Genomic DNA, 16,740 nt, shown 5'->3' with positions numbered 1-16,740 from the left:
GGGTGGGGCTACCAATGCAGACCTCGACAGCTTGCCCAAATTCACTAAGTGGCACTCCACACAAAATAATTGCCCAACCCTATGCTAACATGACTGTCAACACTACTTCTGAGTCTGCAGTTGTCTTGACTGAAGCTACCTTTTACCTTTCTCTGCATTGTACCATGTAGATATGCCTAAACTGGTAGATAAATTTTCCTTGATTATGCAAGTACTAAATAAATGAGCAGTAACCAAAGTTACTGCACAGTAGCACCATGAACACCTTTTAAGTGATGCTACTGCACAGTAGCCTAATAATACTGCTTAGCAATATATTAGCACTGTTAGTGGTGTGAAGCACTACTATGCAGTATTATCCGGCTACTGTTGTAGTCAGCATTTCATGTGGATGCACCAAGTGTACACTGTGCATCTGAGGAGAGTCTTGCTTCCCCCAAAATTCCCCTCAGTGGCAGCCAATGCAAATTAGTGTGATCAGGTGATAGCCTGCATCGGGAGTAGAATGAACAGGAACAAAATGGTGACATTGAATTACAGTCTAGCTATGGTCTATTTCCAATGCATAGCAGCAACATTTTAGCCCTTGCCTAGGGCAAGTTCCATGGATACAGTTTAGCTCTTAACTTTCATGGAATAAAGGCATAAGGGCAAACCAGCATATTCACAGGACTGTGACTGTACAATGGGACTGTAAGATGGGGAATAGATATTTTTAACCTGAAGTTGCATAATGCACTTGAGGTTCCTTATTATGAGAGTCAGGAGAGTATTTATGATTTTAAAATGTACCTGTGAAGAATGGTGTGCCTTTGATAGGAGTCAGCATGAGAGTATACTGGGGCATTTGGAATTGCAGGGCTTGAGGCTCGAGTCCAGGTTGGTCTTCTAGTTAGGGTGGGAAATAATCTGATCATTACTGTTTTATTTTTAAAGAGTAGCCACCTTTTCTAGAGACAGAAAAGAGAGTTCTCTGTCTCCTGAATGGTATGAGGCTTCAGCACTCGCATGAGAAAGGGAACACGTTGGGTTATTATCAACCTGTGGTCAGTGGAATCCTTCGGGGTAATCTGCTGAATGAAACAGTTTGAGAACAAAGCAAGGGGGAGGCTGGGAGGTGATGGTCCATGAAAGTGGTAAGCAGAACTCTCATAACCCTCCTTTCATACTGCCAATAGACTATTTGGCTGGAAAAAAAGCTGCACAAATTCTACATATGCTTGTGTAAAGTATCAACAAATATATAATTCTTATTTTTATTTTTTTAGAATTGAATTCTTAAGGCAGAGAAATGTTCCTTTGTGTGTCAAAAAAGGTCCATTCCTTGTGTTTGCTTTTTAATTTTTTTTTTCTGAAAAGAAACATAAGTTGTTTATTGTTAGCTAGAGTGCAATTTACTCAAAGAAATATATTTCCATTTCTGTCTCCTGGTTACTGGCTGGTCATCACAATAACCAGATGCCAAGCTATAGAACACAGTTTTCCAGAAAGCAGCATCTGGCTTCCTGGCAGACTCTGCAGGCACTTGCGCTGATGATTTTGGAGCTGCAGCTGGGTCTGGTGGGTTGCTGAGGGAGTATGTGGGCTATCCTGTCATTCTAGATGCTGTTTACCTTTGGCTCACCTTTGGTTCAGAGTCATTTAAACATTTGTACCTTTCCATAATGTTCTTACATCAACCTTTCAAACAACTTTACGCTACAGTGTTCAGTTTGGAAGAAGAAAAACATTTCACATATCAGCACATTTTTTGCATGTATGTGAGTAGATTTATAGTTTTCATACACCAGCAGGCAATTTGTTTACTTGCGATGATGCATGATACACAAGGCACAAGCTATGTTGTTTTATTTTTTTAAAAATAGCTCAGTAGCCTTTCCTGTGAATGAGGGGTACAATTTTATCTGAATACATCCTGAACTGAAAAACATACGCTACTGATGGGCTACACTCTGGCTTAAGATTACAGCTAGTGTTTAGATGCAGTGTGGTGGAAAAGTGCCTTATTGCGAGCACCTGGACCCATTGTGTCTATGTCCAGGACTGAAGAGAAAGCGTGGTCTGTGGACTGTTCCTTTTATGGACATAGTGCGCTCATCCATTTCATCCAATAGATAGAGCAGAGGAGTTGGAGCCGGTAGACCTGACTTCTAGGGGTGTGTGAAATGGGCTGTGTTCAATTCAGATTCAGCACAAATCAGGGGCAGTGATTCAATTCATTGATTCAGATCACTGTCCCCAATTCAATTTGCCCAAATCTGAATCTGAAGATTTGATGCTGATTTCGAGAATCAGCAATTTGGCCATAGACCCAGCTTTAAATCTTTTTTCTACATCCTCAAAATGCCAGGCATGTCTCGTGAACACTGAGATACTGAGGTGGATAGAGTATCCCACAGGAGCACGAGGGGTCCTCTGCAGGCTTGGTGGCAAACCCGGAAGCAGACCAGAAGTTCTTCTGGCCCACTTCCGGGTCTGCTGCTGAGCATGCTGGGGAGCCTCTTGCCCTGCTGTGGGACTCTCCATCCACCCCAGCATCTCAGCATTCACGTCCCACCTGGTACCTTCAGGTATGTAGAAAAACAGTTAAAGCGGTGTCTATGTCCAAATTACAGAATCCTTCCAGTTCTCTCTGAATCAATTTGAAGGGTTCTGATTTGATTTGTAGAGATTGAAGCATCTTCTGATTCAATTCGGATTTGAAGATTTGGCCACTGAATTGAGCCAAATCTCTGCTGAATCGAATCAGGGACTGAAGCTCCACAAATTCTACTTTCCTGTCTTAGCACACTTCTGAAAGTGTTCAAATTTCATGGAATTAACAGATTAAAAATCTGAATAGTGTTTGCATAGAGCTAGCTCTGCTGACTTCTGGGAGGAGGCTAGCACTCCCAACAGAGGAGTCTTTGTACAAGCATTTTACCTCTACAGCATGGCAGTGGAGAGGTTGGAGGCTCTCTTCCTTCCATATAGGACTAAATATGACTGGAATTATTTATTTAATTTGATAAAGTGGCATGAGGATATCAACAGTCTTGGTGTTTGTGGATGTCCCATTTATTGTCTCTACATGATGACTTCCAAGATGGTGACCCTAATAGTGATGTTGCTGCACGAAATAGGCAAGCGCTCCTTGGGAAAGTTTGAATCACAGAATGCCAGATGCATGACTGCCTCCCTATTATGCCCTATTGCTGGTCCACACTGTGGCATTTAAAATGGACTGGTGGCATGGATTCAGTGAACAAACCTACGTATTTCTGAGTGACTTTCTGTTCACCACTATTATGGCTTCCAGCCACAGAGTGGGATTCAGACTGTGAATGTCTGGCTGGATTCAGGGTGGAATGGAATATGACTTCTTTTTAACTTTGGTAATAATGAGGTCTTTGACAGGACCCTACAGAGGATGGAGCATATTTGAATCCAATTTGTTGTATGCCCTTTGAACCAGGTATTCAGTATAATACATACTAGGTATAATTTTTGACAGGTAGTATCTGGGGACAAAGCCCCATCTGGCACAGCCACAGCCACAGCCATAGCCACAGCCTTTGCATCATGTTTCTCAGTGCAGGGGGAAACCTTTTAAAAATATTGGTAAGATCAGTGTGTAAGGTTCTGAAGAACATGGAAAACAAAATAAACACTGCACCCAGAGGTACCACACTGTGTAGCAAACAATACTGCATTTAGTTTTTATTTCTCTGTAGTTTTCATGCACACATGGCCTTATTAAGCTTCTAAACATAAACATACTCCTTTTAAAATACATCTTCAAAGTATACTTGAGTTCTAGCCCTATAGGGACTTGACATATCAAAAGAAACTTGCTGACATAAACTGGTGTGTAGAGCTTGATCTATTCTAATATATGATTTTAATGTTTCTCATTTTCTTGCCTTGCCAACTCACATCTATCATACACTGTCACATTTAAGTTTCCTAAATTACTGCTTTTAACTTTTTGTCACTTATTCAGCAAAGAGATATATTCTAAAGCTCAGCTTTTTTTCCCTGTGATTGTATCTTAATATTAATAGTTTGAGGGAAAATGGAAAGTTTTGCTCAGTTAAGGAGACAGCACTTTTTGATAGATTTGGGATTCAATATTGTCCTGGTTTCAAATTCAAGGCCTGATTTAATTTCCAAGCATTGCACAGAAGTCAGCTAGGCAAATGGAATGATAGCATGTGAGAATGGGAAGGATGTTCTGAGCATTGTAATTACTGGCATGAGAAAATATCTCCTCCTGCTTATCAGTGATAGATATAGATAGATTCATTTCCTATTGTTTGTAGCACACGCTTTCAGAACAAAGTGCTCCAGTAAATTCTATTATATGGAGGATAAGAAAAAAATAATAATCACACATTTTAATCAAACTGTTTTGACCTCAAGGTGGCAATTTCAAAGTTGCTTCTCTGCATTTTTATAGCTGATCCTATACAACCCCAAGCAGCTCCAGTGAAATGCCAGGAACCCAAAACATCCAGTCAGTCAGTGTAGTTAGGTGGCTGAGCATCCTGCAGAATCAGGCCATTTAAGTATATTTCCTAATGCACCAAATACTGAGTTTGCTGACTTTTTCTTTCAATTCAATTTTAACTTGTGAATCTTTGGGATGATTTGGTGATTGCTTCTAGATATTAGTAACAGGGCATGTTCTTGCTTATTACTTACTTCTAGTACTTGGAACTTGAGCAAATGTGTTATATTCTAAGCCTGGTGATGAAGCCTTCCTGCAAGCTCCTGAGCACTTCTTGGTTCTTGTTCCAACGAGAGGTGAACACATGAACTATTTTCAAATTGTAACAAATTATTTTGTAATAAAAAAGGTAATTCAGTTTCCCTTTTGTAGCATTTCAGCAAATGTTGAGCTAAACTTTCATTCTTTAGTTGAACTTTAGATTAATGAATTTAAGGTTAGAAGGGATCATTCTGATCTTCTAGTCACTCCCTGACATAGCATAAATCTAAGTAGCTGTCACACACATTTCTGCATCAAGCCTATAACTTCTGATGGAGCTAAAGCACAACTTCTGTAACACTATCCAGTGCTGATTTAAAGATTTCAAATGATAGACAATCCACTACTTCTCTGGTTTAATCAGTACAAGTTGATAATTGTTTATAAACATCATAGCATTTATAAGGCATTTCAAAGAAAAGATAGCAATTTTGATAGTAAGATTTGACCTGTGGCATTTTCCATAGGTGCTTGAAAGAGAAATGGACAGGGATTCACTAGGATTTCATTTGTATATGACTATGGCTGACCAATGAGACTTCTAAAAAGCCATCCATTCAACCATAGTAACAGTGCTTGGAATATACATTTTAAAGATCAAACAATATATGAGCTTCTGTATTTTACAACATGATTCCAGTAGCCTATCAGAGAGAGATAGTTATCCCTTTTAGTCTGGATTCAGGCAGAAGGCTGGGTATATTTGCATCTTTTATAGACTAACTAAATCAGAGAGAGATAGCATAAACGTGCATAAGCAGAGAGCTTACTTCATCGGGTGCTTATGCTATACATTTCTGATTTAGTCTATAAAGGTGCCAGCCTATTACTCATAGCCAATGCCTGCTTTACAGTAAGAAACTAATGACATACAAAGAAAATATCAGTGAAAGATTGTATGTCTGATATAAGCTTCTAAAAGATTAGTATAACTGGTGAGAAAAAATGGGGATAAAATTACTTGAGTTTTCTTTCTAAGATGAAGCTTTCACTGCCAACCAAATGTTCTTTTATCTGTGTTCAAATGATATGACACTTTACATTTAGTTTGCTTAGCTATGACTGTATATACTCTGCTGCAGTTTTCCTTCTGCAGTGGTATCATTCCACCATCTCTGATTTAGACTTTAGTCTGTTTGTGCTATGGGAATAGTTCTTCCTCCAAATACAAAGAAGGCTGCTCTAAAAAGAAAGGCTATAAACTGCTCTTTGCTCAGGATTGGAAAGGAAGGAATAGATTTAGGTTGGATACCAGGATAAACCTTGTAAATATAAGGATAGTTTGGCTTTGGAATAAATTACTTTGGGAGGTAATTTGAGTCTCCATCACTGCAAGCTTTTAAAACCAAAGTTATGCAAATATTTGTCAAAAACAGTTTAGGCAAAGTTGATCCTGCTTTGGGGAGGGGAGTTGGCAGGCTGTCCTCTTGAGATCTCTTTAAGACTTATTTTGCCCAATACTTCCATATTCCTCATATCTCAGAGGACCATTGAACTTATACCTCACATTTAATAAAGATTATGAAGTGCCTGGACAGTACAGTTATAGGGGCCACATAAGTACCTAAGAAGTCCCATAAAATGATAATGAAATGGCAACTCCAAAATTGTGCTTTATATGAAATCTTTGTGGTCGATTCAGACTAGGTAACATTGTGAAGGTAAAATCAACCAGATATGTGATTCTACCATCCCCATAGGTTTTTCTCTGTCTCACCACTGCAATACCAGCCAGTTCAACACAGCTACTCCTGATTTCTGCCAGTGTGAAGAGAGGGTCAGGTTTATGAGTTTACTCCTGTCTACCTGATATGAAAGCTCCTTCACAGAGGAATCTAAATGTGTCCATTGGGATTGTCCTGATGATGAGCCAAGCCTAAAGAATTTGCTGAAATTTGAGCCTTTGGACCCCTGGGAAATTTAAAGTTTTTCAGGCGTAGGAGCCAATGAAGCTGCTGAATCGAAGCATCACATTCAAAATGAGATTACGGTATCATGATCTTATTCAGAACAAGATTTATTTAGGTGAGAGGAGCTGGAAGTGAAGTGAAACCAAAATCAGATTAGAGGTAGCAATGAGAAAAGGTAGCATGTATTGCACATCCAAACGCTGAAAATAATATTGCAAAACATACATTTCTATGACTGTTAATTTAAAAAAAAACTATACTGTGCTGGAGCCCAAACAATATTAGTAACATGTATTGTATGGAAAATGAAACAGTAATATTAAACATGAATTTCTCCGATATGTGCTTGTTTGAATATCCAAATATATTTGTTAATGAAACTCCTTTTTCTCTTTACTGCTCAGTCAGACACTTTGACACCACAAAGCGAAGGCTGATGGTAGTAAAGTGTTACACAGGTATTCTAGCCCTTCTGAGATTAATCACTTTTATGATAAGATTTTTCTTGTTACAGTCTGGCTCAATCTATAAAGAGAAAGAGGTTGTTAACCATGTTAGGCAGAAGTCAGGCAGAAGGTAGGGTAGAGTTGCAGCATATAAACAAAATCAGAAATGCATAAGCTTGTGTGAGCAGAAGCAAGAGATGAAATAATCTGTTGTTTACAAAAATGTATGCATCTCAGATTTAGTTAGTCTATAAAATACAACTCTACCCTGACTTTAGTAAATCTATGAACAAAACAAACTCTCTCTCCTCCATTATGCTAGCTTTTTACTGTAACTTTTGTGGAATTAATCCTGATTTGCACTGATCTGAAAAGAGAATGCAGCTGCTTGCTTCTAAGGTGCTTGCAAAGTGCTTGTAACACATTGATGTGAATGGAGAGTTGCAGTAGGTCTGTTTTTTATACTCAGAGGAAAGGAAAAATAAGGCCTGCTTTGTGGGCATTCCTTGCTTACGCAGTGACTTAGTTGTTTAATGCACTTGACTTTGTTCAAGTCTATTTAATTTAGCAAATCTAAAATTTTAAGACTTGAAAACAATGACAGAATAGCTGTATTTGTCAACTTTGAATTTCATCCTTAATACGCATTTTTCTGTTATAAGATCTTCATGACATCACCCAAGAGTTGTAATTAAAAAAATCTTCTCTTTGTTACCAAACATTTCTTTTTCTCTAATATAATGTAATGCGAGTAAATTTATTTACTTCTTCCATAATGCCATAAAGCAGAAGGGCTAGCAATTCATCTTAACTTCTCATTTCAAAAGATAACTTAATTTTGACTTAATTAATGTGATGCTGCATAGTGTTTTTCATGGAAAAGCATAAATAAATATGTAATTAATCATGGAAGAGTTTGTTTTAATTCATAATGCACTATAAGGCAATTCCATGAAGTTTGAATCACAGTGGATTTCTGAGTAGAAACTACATCTAATAGTGGGGAACTGAACACACAGCAGTATACTGAAGAACCGTTATGAGCTCTTGCCTGTATACAGAACTTCCATCAGTGTGCAAGGTAGCTAGATTTTCAACTTGACTTTGAGACTTCAGTTTGCAAGCACAAAATTATTGATGCAAGCAATTTTGGATGTAGTTTTGACTTCAATGATCTGAGTCACAGGTCACTGAGAAAGCTAATGCAAGCTTAGAGCTGCTGTAAAGTACATCTAGCTGCAGGTGTCCCATTGTGCCATTGCATTAGTCAAAGATTGCCAGAACTGAGCAGGAGAGAAGAGAATGGCTTAGTCATCTGTGTGTGATCCCTACATCAGCAGGGGGGAAATCCTCATGATTGAGGCCAAACTTATGGCTCTGCTGTGAAATAAATGGGTTGTACTGAACTAGAGAGACATCACTCTTTTGGTTTCTTTGAAAAAGACAATCTATATAAGGTTGTTGGTTGTAGCCATGTTTGTCTAAGGATATAGGCAGACAAGGTTCTTTGGGTAGATGTAGTACCAACTAAATAGTTGGAAAAAATATTCTTTGCAGGCTTTTGGGCAAAACACTATTCTTCAGGTATAGGAAGAGTATGCTGATGTTCACTCCCATGCATTTGCATTTTCACAGACCTGCATTTTGCATATTGGCTTCTATTTTACCCAGGAGAGCACACAAAACTCTTCCTATACCTGAAGAAGACTCTTCCTATGCCTGAAGGAGGGTGTTTGTGCCCAAAAGCTTTCAAAGAACAATTTTCCCAACTATTTAGTTGGTCTAATAAAAGATATCACATGTACCCAAAGAATCTGTTTTTAAGAACATTTTTCATTGATAGAGGAATAATTGCCAATTGTTGCAAGCTAAAACTTCATGTTATCCTTTCCATTTAGACAGAGATACTTTTACCTACAGTAGTAAAGCTTTCTTTTGTTTTATTGAGTCATATAGTTCATTACTGCCAATGAGAAAAACCTCTGAAATTTAAATGCTAACATTGACAATATTATCATAGTGTGATGTGATCCCCTATTTACTCAGGCACAAATTCCAACTGGTAAACGTTTTGCCACTATAAGTTTCAGAGGTGTAATTCCACAAAGCAAGGGTCAGCAAAGTTTGATGGCATACAGCTTGAATAATCCAGCTCATATCTGAGAAGGGTCGGTACTAGGACCCAGCCACCCTGCCATTTCTTCTTTTTCTTGATGCTCATCTGTGGGACTGGGCAGGGAGAGGCCCCTTCACTGAAGTCCTGGGCACCCACCTTTGGGAATAGTCACTATAATGACTACTGAGCTGCCACCATTTTAGTAATAGCACCAGAAAAAGTTCCTTGCCTAACCATAAAAATAGCACCATTACATTTAGTAAACATACCTTCTCCCTTTATATGTTTCATATATCTTATCTAGTGGAAATAAATCTTGTCCAGTTGGACAGGTCTAATTGAACAAATCTTTGAGCAAGTGAGCAGGGGCAGCAAATCGGGCAGTTTGCAAGCCGTTCGCAAGTCAGTTTTCAGGTCAGTTTGCTGCCTCCCTCTTTGAAGAGGAACCTTTAAGGTAAGCTATTTCTTAAATTCAGAGTAGCTAACCTACATATATTTAGTGTAAGTAGCTAAAACTGAGCATTTGGAACAATACTAAAGTCCCTTGCTTGACTGTTGATCTCAAGCAAGGGAGAGTTCACCAGGGAATTTGCCTGGAAAAGTTTGCCTGAAAAATCCCTAACTTCCATCACTGTAAGCTTGGTGAGAGGAATCAAGGAAAAGGGAACCTTTTGAGACCAAGTTACAGAGAACAGGCCAGCTTACAGGGGAGTCTGATAGGGAAGGTCTGCTTGGAAAGAGGGGCAGGAAGAGAGGGTCTGGTGGATTAAGAGATCCAGAGAAATGGCTCGAGGATGTTACAATGCCAGAACCACTGCCACTGCCAGCTGTTCCTCTTCTTGTACCTCTGAAGTGTCTATCCAGGCAGGACCACTCACCATTGAGGCTTCCACCAAAGTCCTGTTTTGGTGCTGTGGAGACTGTGGCTTACAGGTTCCTTCTAGTGACAGTCAGGTAGGGGAGTGCCTGCAATGTGCATGCTGTCTTTAGCAATGTCCCTCAGGGAGCAGGCAAGAGAGCTACAGGAGGATGTGGCAAGGCTCCAAACATACTCTGCCATGAGGACTTCATCAGTTCAGTATTGGAGGACACCTCTCAGACTTCAGAGGATGGATGGCCAGAGGCAGCACTAAGGAAGAAAGAGGGTATGGGCTCCCAGGAAGTTGGAAGCTGGAAACTTGTAACATCTGGCAGTAAGAAGAAGTTTTCATCTCCACCTGCAGTGGTTTGCCTCGAGAACAGATATGAAGCCCTAACAACAGAGGAAGAGGAGCATGTTCCCTTTGTGGATGAGGCCAGGCCAAGCAATCCCAGGGTTGGGAGGACCGAGACCACTGCCACCACGAAGAAGTGATGGGTGGAAGCTCCCCTTCTGTAAGGGACAGTGGCATCCATGTCCTGGCCTGACATGTTGTCTTGAGAGGTCTGTTGCTTGCCTGGAGCCTGGATCTGAGATTTCACCAAGGGATTACCAAGACTCTCTGACTGCTAACTGCTACTCCATGCTGCTCATCCATGGGAACATCAATAATAGTGCCAGGGGAGACCATGAGAAGATCAGTGGAAGCTTGGACAGCTGATTAGAAAGGAGTATAAGACTATTGCTTGGGCATACAGGGATGAAATCAGGAAAACCAAAGTGCAACTGGAGTACAGCTATCAAAGGGTGTGAAGGGTAACAAGAAGGGTTTTTACAAGCATGGTAACAACAAGAGGAAGGTCAGGAAAAGTGTGGGCTCCTTATTGAATGGGGATGGCAACCTGGTGACAGATGAGGAGGAAAAGGCTGAAATACCAGTCTTTTTTACCTTGGTTTTCACAGGTGAGGTCAGCTCCCAGACTATTGCACTGGGAAGCAGAGTTTAGGAAGAAGGTGAGCATCCCCCAGCAGTGAAAGAACAGGTTAGGAACTATTTGGAAAAGCTGGATGTGTACAAGTCCATGGGGCTGAATGGGATGTACCTAAGAATGCTGAGGGAGTTGGACAATGTGATTGAAAAGCTGCTAGTCATTAACTTTAGAATCTTGTGGTGGCCAGGGAAGGTCCTAGATGATTGGAAAAGGACAAATATAATATCCATGTTTAAGAAAGGGAAGGGGAGGATCCAGGAAACTACAGACCAGTCAGCCTCCCCTCAATCCACAGAATGGAGCAGGTCCTCAAGGAATCTATTCCTAAGCACTTGAAGGAGGAGTTGATTATGAAGAGTCAGCATGGGTTCACCAAGGGCAAGTCATGCCTGACCAACCTGATTTCCTTCTATGAGGAGGTAAATGGCTTGGTGGATGCAGGGAAAGCAGTGGATATGAAGTACCTTGACTTTAGCAAGGCTTTTGATACCATTTCACACAGCACTCTTGCAAGTAAACTAGGGAAGTATGGGTTGATGAATGGACTGTAAGGTGGATATAAAGCTGGCTGGACTGTCAGGCTCAATGGGTAGTAATCAATGGCTCAATGTCTAGATTGCAGCCAGTATCAAGTGGACTGCCCCAGGGTACCAGTTTTGTTCAGTATTTTCATTAATGATCTGGAAGATGAGATGGACTGGACCCTCAGCAAGTTCATGAATGACACCAAGCTGGGAGATGTAGTAGACAGGAGGGTAGAGCTAGGATTCAGAGTGACCTAGATCAATTGGAGTTCCATAAGGGAATGAAGGCAACCATCCACTAAGAAAATAAAACATCCCCTGAGTTTAGCTTTGATACTGCCATGAAGTGAGGCTACATTTAGCATCTATACATTTTTGCATCTTCTTCTCTATCCTTCTAAAGTATGCTTTTGGAAATGATCAATCTGGTGTACTAATTGGATTAAGAATGGATGGCATCTTGTTCAACATCAGATGATTTCAGAGCAAAAAGTATACCACCCAGCTCACTTTTTGGGATCTGATCTTCACAGATCGCACTCCATTCATCACTAACTCACCTGACAAATTACAGATCATGATGAAAAAATTCAGATGCATGCACCAAGTTTGACGTAGTAGTCACTATCAAGAAAACAATTGTCATGTCACAGGTCACCAACCCCCCACCCAAAATCTAAATCAATAATAAAGTTCTGGACACTGTAGTCCACTTTTGCTGTCTTATCTCAGCTGTTACCAGCTTACTAAGCCTTGATAGAAAACTTGATGTGAAAATCAGCAAAGCCTCTGTCACCTTTGACAAACATACTTTATGTGTCTGGAACAACAAACTACTAACATTGAACACAGGCTTGTGCACTGGATGCTCGCACATGCCTTAAAATTGTCTGCTGAAGAGTGTGCTCTATGACCAACTCAAGAACTGCGTGCAGTGGAGAGGAAGGCCAAAGCTCCAATACAACAATAAGGTCAAGCAAGGTCTCAAGAAATTCAGCATTCCCACTGACAACTGGGAGAACCTTGCCCACAACCTCTTGGTCTGGAGAAACTGGATCAAGGCTGGTATAGTCACTGTGAAGAGCCATCAGAAAGCCGAGGGTGAGGCCTCACAGGTGAGTCAGGAAACAGAGTGTGCTCCAGCCTCCATCTGATTAGTGGACCTGTAGCCAGTGTAGGAAAGGTTGCTTCTTGCACATCAAGCTCTTCTCCCACACCACTTCCAAGCACCAGTGACTGATTGACTTTGATGCATCACTTTTCATCTGTCAAGACGTTGGATCACAAAAGAAGGTTCTGTTTTGAGCAGGGAGTTGGACTAAGTGACCTCCTGAGGTCCCTTCCATCCCTAATTTTCTATGATTCTATGGTTTATTTTAGTTTATATGATGAGGATAGTTTGAATGGATGTCAGTTCAAGCACTGATTTAAAACTTCACCAGTGTGTTGAATATATTCAAATCTATCAAATTTCATCATTTTCCATGAATTAATTATTTACTTCATTTTTCTATGTTCATTTTTATTTACATAAAGCTATTGTTTGAAAAATATGCGGCTCATCTGTAGAATCATAACAAAATTAATTTTAGAGCTGCTGTACCTCTGTAAAATGAGACATACCAACACAATTGAGCAAGCACCTTCCAAATTAATTGTTCCCCCATCAAAAAGATCCTTGTAGTTATATCAGAAAGGATTCCAGAAGGCCTTTGATATTTGGGCTGACATAGTATGAGAGTGCACTGTATGGAAATATTACCTCTGCTGCTCACATGGGACCCAAGTAATAAGAGCTAAAGGTGAATTTTTCCAAGAGGATGATCTTATAACTTTTTCTTAATTTGGTTAAAAAAAAATAAAGTAGTCAATAAAGGGCAAGGTTTGATAAACAATGTGAATTATACTTTTTTCCCCATAAATAGAGTTAAACTGTGGTCAGCAAATGAAGGTTAATAGACACTGTAGCCAAATGCTCTGTGGTTTGTGCTGTAGAAGAGACAGAATGAATCCTCTTCACTGGAACTATGAGGCTAGACCTGCAACCATCTCTACCCCACAAATCAATAATGTTGACCCATGTAGGCATGTCAGAAGTTGATGTGAAACAGTGCAGATCCAACCCCAACTATATCCTGTTACTTTTTAGCATTCCCCATTTGTGGCACAGTGATTCATGGTGCCTTGAGATCCTTTCCAAGGTGCCATGAGGTGCTACACAGTGTAAGCACTGTTTTGTGTACAAACATGATTCACAAGATAAACCCAGAAGATTCAAATAGGAATCCATAGCATTAAAATATTCTGATCTGTTGTGGCATTTCTGAATTCTTTTCAACAGATAAAAAAATTGGTGTTTTTCCACAGTCACAAAAAATGAGGGATGTCTCAAATCTCAAAAAGTTGAGAATCACTAGAATAGCAGAAGTGTCGAATCATATCAGTTAACCACCTGGGAATATCTTTGGAAATGGAAAGTATCAGTTCCAAAATGTATTATCTATTACACTTGAAGCATTTTATATTTTGGGCCCATGCCTACAGTGTTTTACTGTCATTGACTTTATCAGTTGGGTTACAGTCCAAATACCAAGAGTAATTTTTCCTTAGTTAATTATCTTTCCTCAGTATCACCAACTGCTCAAGGCTAAATGAATCATTTTAGTAAAGAAAAGTGTCAGTAACTATTTGAGATTAAATTATTCATTAATTCTTCAAATATTTTTATTTCTTTCTCCATGGAAAGGGATGTTTTGTGCACTTCTCTTGACAAATGTTTTGAAATGACAAAAAATTGCCATCAGGGTCAATATAGTAGAACCCATGAACATTTTTCTGAGTTTGTGATAACCTTCATGCAAGAAGAAGTGATGGCATTTTTCTCTGATGGGTGTTTTTGAACATGACAGCCTTTAAAAGTACATACACCTCCCTCGAATGCTTCAGCACCCTTCATGGAGGACAGTTCCTCTTGTGAAGGAGGCTATGTCTATGTGGGAAACTTACTTTTCCCAGTGTCACATGCAACACTCAGCTGCTCCAGAAAGGCTACGCTGAAAGTAGTGTTGCCACATTGGGCACAGGAGATGCTGTGCCCAGGTATAGGCTAATTTTCATTGTCACACAGCAGTACCAATTAGCCCTGCTGAAGTGCCACAGATTTGTCTAACCTATTGCTGGTATAGGAAACTCTAACCAGAGCAGTTTGACTGCATGATTGAGAGTACAGCATTTGAGCACAATAAATTTACCTCATAGGTAGAGTCCAGCTTTCCTTCCTTAAATTTGTATGTGGGACAAGAATAGCAATGTCTATTTAACTGATGTGGAAAAACAAACACACACATTATTTTATGAAAATATGAAAGAACATGAGTAGAACTGAGTTTCTAGAGTAGGGGTTGGCAATTATTTGAACTGAAGAGTCAGTTAGGATGGGTGGCTGACCTGGCATGGTGGTGAGGTGGAGGGGGGCAATTGATCCTATTAGTTGCAGACCCATCCACTGCACAGCCACTGCTGGGGGCATGGGCAGGCAGGTAGGTTCTCCATGTAGATTAGCCTGGGACCCCTGTAGGTAAGGCACACTTGGCAAGGTGGATGGGATGGGGCCATAGCTGGGTGGGCAGCGGTGTCTGGGGGTGAGACAGGTGGGCGGGGCCATGGCTGGGGCCAGGATCATGGGGAGGTGACAGCATGGTCCAGGGACTGGAACAAAGCCACAATGCAATGAGCAGATTGCAGCTGTGTCCTAACCCTTTGCTATTACCACCCTGTGATTCTGGCCACAGCCCTAGCTCTGGATACCACTCCCTATCCACTCATGGCCCCATCCCAGCCCCCAGCTGAGCATGCACTACCTATTAGGGTCCCAAACCAGGCTCCACAGAGACCCTGCCTACCAGCTCCATTCATCACCTTCAGTGGTGGGTAGAATGGCATGCCCGGGCAGTGGGTCTGGGTCTGGTAGCAGCAATGACATGGGCAGGAGCATCCAGAAGGATCTACCACTGCTAGGGTTTCTGGGAAGCTGAGTCTGGCCAGTATACCACTATAGATCTGCTGCATTCCTGGGGGTGGTGGGACCATCCTCATGTGGCATGGTGCAGGCTGCCCCCTCCACCTGGGTTGGGCCAGACTGAGGGACCCACCACAGACCCAATTAAAATCTCTTGCTGGTCCCCATCCAGCCTGTGGGCCATATTTTGCCTACCCCTGTTCTAGAGCCTCACTACAGAAGTTTAGTTCTGGAGAGTCTACATACTTTATGGAATCATTAGTTGGAGGACTGAAGATAATTTTGCATGGTAATTTGTTACCACTAAATAGAATTTTAAAAAGTAAATGTCACTTGTATAGAAGATCAGCAAAAATAGAAAAAAAATATCACTAATTAAATATGCTCAGTTTGTAAATTTGACAAAATTTTAATTGGGTTGAGCAGGATTAGAAGGCGAATGTTCATTTAATCTTTAAAGGGCCGTCAGAGGCAGATGCAGGTACTAGTGCAACTAAGGACTTGGTTACATGTTGCACTTTGAGTTGTTCAGATGTTGATTAGTGTTAGTGCTAGCTCAAGTTTGAATCAGTCACACCTTAAGGTTAAAAACTTTCTCTGCCTGTCCCCGAGCTTCACAACTGTGACTTGGCATTAGAAGGCTGGCAAACAGGGGCCTGACTAAGCGCTATAGCTATGAGTTGCCACTGTTGCCCTGTGGGGTCAGGCCAATGCTCAGGATCTCAATATTGCACTGTTAGACAGGAGGGCGTGGTGTACAGTTGCACATACACACACACACATACAAATCAATTAGGTGCACACATACACTGTAGGTGCATACACCTCCACCAGGTGCGCGCACACACACACACACACACACACACACACACTACCAACTCAGGTGCACACACATCCAAAATTACCAGTCTAGGCACATGCACACCTATCACCAATTCAAGCACCTACACACTATACACACCAAAAGTTAGACAAAAATCAATATATATATATGACAGAGAGAGAGAGAGATGCATATTCACCAGTTCACACACAAACCACCCATCTACACATACATACAGGTGAGTTCCTAACTTGGATCGTACAGAAGCAAGGGGGGCAGGAGTGTCCGGAAGCCCCCCTGGC

Source organism: Gavialis gangeticus, unplaced genomic scaffold (genome assembly GCF_001723915.1).
Source record: "Gavialis gangeticus isolate Ggan-Ray unplaced genomic scaffold, GavGan_comp1, whole genome shotgun sequence".
Lineage (NCBI taxonomy): Eukaryota > Metazoa > Chordata > Crocodylia > Gavialidae > Gavialis > Gavialis gangeticus.
This window is presented reverse-complemented; position numbering follows the sequence as displayed.